Source organism: Xenopus laevis, chromosome 3L, assembly GCF_017654675.1.
Source record: "Xenopus laevis strain J_2021 chromosome 3L, Xenopus_laevis_v10.1, whole genome shotgun sequence".
Taxonomy (NCBI): Eukaryota; Metazoa; Chordata; class Amphibia; order Anura; family Pipidae; genus Xenopus; species Xenopus laevis.
The window spans coordinates 126,340,744-126,345,918 of NC_054375.1; the positions used below are offsets into that span (position 1 = coordinate 126,340,744).

Consider the following 5,175-nt stretch of genomic DNA (forward strand, 5'->3'; position numbering starts at 1 on the left):
GTGACACCTTTCTTGCTATATGTATTACATTTATACATGCCTTATTACTACAAAATTGTATATAGAAAATATAAAACTAAAACACACAGTTAAAAGTTCACAATATTTTATTATAAATGTCAGTATAAAAATATAAAATTTATATAAAAATACAATATTCGTTGAGCACATTCAAGGCAGTTCTCCACATGTTCTACGCAGGTGACGTACAACTGTTACATAATACAATCTTCACTGGGAATACTCGGTCTCCCTGCAATTCTGTGAATGCCTATAATTCCCGAAGTCTTTTCAGCGCAGAATTGAGGCCTTGGTCTGCGTTATGGATTGACGGCTATTGTCTCCTCTGGCATTTCCTGTTTCTTTTTTATGCAATGTGCAGTAATAAAGAAAAATACTCCTCCAATCACTGCCACTACTGGTAAAAATGCCAGAGCAAACTGCATACTGCTCAGATGAGTGGCACCAGGACTGATCTCCAGTATTTCTTCAGAGACCTGTCAGACACAGAAAAAGAGACAGAGATAAGATTTCACTGCAGGTTATGTGGGAACATTATTTAAGCAAATAAATTGCTGCTAATTCCATTTAAAAGACATACTCCCATATGTATTAAGAATCACTAAATTGCCCAGGAGAAGTAACCCATAGCAATTAATAAGGTGTTTGCTTTTAAACAGGTGAGCAGTAAATGCTACATGCTGATTGGTTGCAATGGATTACTGCTCCTGGGCAAACTTAGTGCCTTTTATTACATAACCACCAAAGTCTAAACCTAATAACGGAATTTAAAAATGCCCTATTTACTAGACCTTACAATAAAAGGGATAAAAGATACTACTTACCAACTGAACGAAGAATACGTGCACAACACTTCCTAACAGCTTAGAGAAGAACCGATGGATAATATTGGCTGTCTGTTGTAGTTTTGGGCTCACTATGTTCTGGAAACAGAGAAGACAAAGGGTTAGGATCATCTTTCACTGATTATTTTCAAAGGTACTTAATGCCAAAAAGACATATTATAGGAGCTACACAGTCCTTAATTCATTTCTATAGGAAGTAAGGAACAAAGAAAAATGACTGTAGGGGGAAAAATAGTTTGGGGGTAAAATATAGAACAGTAAAGTTTATACACTACCAGTTTCATGTTAAGCATCGGGACTTGGCATATAGCTTGAAATATTCCAGAGATGGCAATGAAAACCTGAAAAAATGAAAAATGGAAGAGTAAGAAAAATTGACTATATATATATTTATATAAAATAAATTTTTTCATAAATGGCAGATGGTACATAGGAGAAATCCATGTGCATTATTATATATAAGTGCCTCTAAATCTACAGCCATAAAGAGCAGACTGATGATACTCACATAGGCAATGGGAATATTGATCTCTGGGAAGAATATAAAGAGCATAAGCATGGGGGCACAGACGATGAGCCCTATTCCACACAATACTGCATCTATATCATAATTCCACTTCTTGTAACACTTGCTGAATTCCAGGCCAACAAGAAGTCATATTAGATCCGTTGCACATTTGATGATTCCATAGAAGAGGCTAGTAAAATAAATGACATATAAGCAAGGGGCCAGAAAGAAAAGAGAACAGAAACCAGAGCAAATTTTTGGCAAATCAGCAACAACCAAATGCAAAAAACCGGAAGGTTTGTCTTTGTTTAACAATCATTTCAACATCAGTTACCAGTTTTTAATGTATATAAAATATGTTACTGCTAAAGCTTTGTATCTTCTCTGGCCTAACGCACTGGTCTTCACTAAGTTATTTTGCCTGTTTAAACTATCTGCATTGTACTACTGATAAAGGTATCATACGGAGTGAAGGATTTTTACAAATTATTGGTCAGTAATCTAGTACAAATCTCCTGGTTTTCTGGGGTAAAGGCAAGAATTGAACCAGTGGCAGACATGTTTACACATGGCCCCTTTAACTTTTCTATACACCTGATAGGTGACTTCCCCAGGACAGTGAGGGGCCCCTGTGTTGCCACATAGGCTGCAAATGGTATGTCTGTACTAAAATTGGACATAATTCTCTGTAGGTAATGGAATACACATTTAGACATCTATCTCTACTTAAAGGGATACTGTCATGGGAAAAAAATTTTTTTCAAAATAAATCAGTTAATAGTGCTGCTCCAGCAGAATTCTGCACTGAAATCCATTTTTCAAAAGAGCAAACAGATTTTTTTATATTCAATTTTGAAATCTGACATGGGGCTAGACATATTGTCGATTTCCCAGCTGCCCCAAGTCATGTGACTTGTGCTCTGATAAACTTCAATCACTCTTTACTGCTGTACTGCAAGTTGGAGTGATATCACCCCCCTCCCTTTCCCCCCCCCAGCAGCCAAACAAAAGAACAATGGGAAGGTAACTAGATAACAGCTCCCTAACACAAGATAACAGCTGCCTGGTAGATCTAAGAAAAACACTCAATAGTAAAAACCCATGTCCCATTGAGACACATTCAGTTACATTGAGAAGGAAAAACAGCAGCCTGCCAGAAAGCATTTCTCTCCTAAAGTGCAGGCACAAGTCACATGATTGGGGGCAGCTGGGAAATTCACAAGATGTCTAGCCCCATGTCAGATTTCAAAATTGAATATAAAAAAATCTGTTTGCTCTTTTGAGAAATGGATTTCAGTGTAGAATGCTGCTGGATCAGCACTATTAACTGATTCATTTTGAAAAACAATTTTTTTCCCATCACAGTATCCCTTTAATAAAGCTAGAACTTACTTGTCATCATAGTTGCAGCCTGTGGTCAAACATGGTGTATCGATAGGTAGTTCTTGCCGGGTTTGTTTAAATAATTTGCGGACCCAGCTATTCTTTGCACCATACACAAAAGCATAGCATAATGCGCCAGCTGTGGAGGTGAGAAAGCTACAACTGAAAGACAAGAGTTAAAGTTAGTGACCAACATTTTTTTAACATTTCTCGGGTTATTTATCTCACATTAAAGGACCAATAGGAATAAAAACAAAGTTAGTTCTATCAAGTTAAAGTTTTTATTCTTATTTAACATGAAGAGACACTCACTTTGTCAGCAATTGCTTTAGGTCCGAAAAACTGCGACATATTAATTCAGGATCTTCACTGTCATCCGCCTCTTCGTCCATTCCTTCTGGTTGAGGATCCTTCATTATAATTATTGCCAGCACCAAACCCAACAGGCCAAGCCCTGGGGTTGTCTGTATTAGAAGGAAGATGCTAGTTATTAGTGATAATACTAGGATAACATAATTATTATCCTTGGTCATATTAAATACATGACTGTACATAGAGTTACTCTTTCAGCTTATATTTAACAATTTATTGCCATCAAATTTGACAGTCCAAAAGAGGTGGAATGTTCTGGTTTGTTTAGCTTAGGTTAGAAAAACAATTTTCCACTTACTTGTGCTATAAACTATGATTTTTATATCATATATTTCAAAAGACAGAGCTGAAACCCATTATATAATATTTATACTATAAAATATTAATACACCATTAAAAGTTTCCCTTAGTTTGAATATTTGAATATATGAGACCCAATAAAAACAGCTTATTGTTTATAAAGAGGTGTTTTACTTACCCATAGTGCATAAAGCCAGTGTAAAGATGCCAGTTCAACTACTGGTGTTCCAAACAGGCAAGCAAGTATACTGTAATAGACAGATCAAAAAAAGACATTAGTATGAGTATATAATACACAAAAGCCATGAATATCTTGTAAATTATATCCATATAAACGGTGAGTTCTGATGCCATCAGTTATAAATGGTGAGTTCTGATATCATTTCTGTCACATGACTCACTGAAACTTGTGTATTATAATAAATAAAGTACCCCCTCTTGTAAAATATGAGGATATTAGAAGTCACCTCGGAGTTCCATGACCTGTATAAAAACACTTGGCCTTTGGCCTCCTGTTTTTATATGGTCATGAAACTCCTCAGTAACTTATAATATCCTTATATTTTACAAGAGGGGGTACTTTATTCACTATATATTACATTTATTTGTATTAAAGGGCTGCGTTATGGCCTACACATGCATTCATGAGAGGAGTCTCTGGGAATTCATTAAATTGAGTTTACAACATAAAAACACTCATGTACAGGCATGATCTAGTACTTACCAGCAAACTGATTTAATACAGGTGTAAAAACCTAGCACGCGTGTTCTCTGGTCTGGACAACATAGATCGGCAATCATCAAAGGAACCGTTCTTAAGCAGCTTTCCGCCATTGAAGCAACAAATAGTCGTCCGAGCATGAAGAGCCAGAACCCCTAGAGTTAGGAAAGGCAAAAACAAATGCAACACTTTATTAAGATTCAGACTGAATGCCAAAAAGGAATCTTTATGCATAAAAGGGAGCTTCTGGCACTCCTCATGCTTAAGGCAGAAGACCTTATGTTTTTCCTCCCAAAACTGATTGTGAAGAAAGTGCAATTGCAATCTCTGAACTAAATAAGCTGAATCCAGTGGTGAGGGGAGGGGGAGGATTTGTCAAAATAATACTACAAGGGGAGAAAACAATTCTAAAGTTTTCAGAAGGTAAAATAAGTTGGAGGAATAGTAAATAAACACACGGTTACCTGCTGGGGAATAAATGTGCATCCGAAGGAGAAAAAGGAATAGAAGAATAGTCCGATGCATGTCGTCATTTTACGAGCACAGCGAGATGTGGCACAGCTTATAAATGGTGAAAGGATCACTCTAATACACAGATGCACTGTTGGGAAAAAAAACATTCTGAGAGAAGAGACTAACACAGATATTGTCAAAACCCACATGTAACAGTTGGTTAACAGATGCATAAATATGAGTTAAAGGACCAGTAACATCAAAAAATTTTTTTTAAAAATTCTTGGAATAGTAACAGGCAGCCTATAATGTGCCCCCAGGGGTGGCTGCCCACCTCCTTGGAGTCAGTGTCCTTTCCAGGCCTAACCTATTCAAGAATGAGTTTGGGGGATTCAGACCTCGGGTCTCCAAGTTGCTGGCATCTGTGTCTCTGTCCGTTCCCTTTTTGCCCCCTCCAACCCCGTTGTGCGTCTTGAAATGGTCTCTGCGCATGAAGCGTTGTGTTGCAGACATGGCAGGTAAAGCACGTCTCTCCAGTGTGGGTGCGCAGGTCCCGCTGAAGTTCGATGGAG

The 5,175-nt window shown here is 37.3% G+C and overlaps 1 pseudogene; it reads right to left on the reverse strand.

The window, feature by feature from the left end:
• Nucleotides 1–249: 249 nt before the first annotated feature.
• Nucleotides 250–4,290, reverse strand: LOC121401247 (annotated as a pseudogene).
• Between the last annotated feature and the right edge of the window lie 885 nt (nucleotides 4,291–5,175).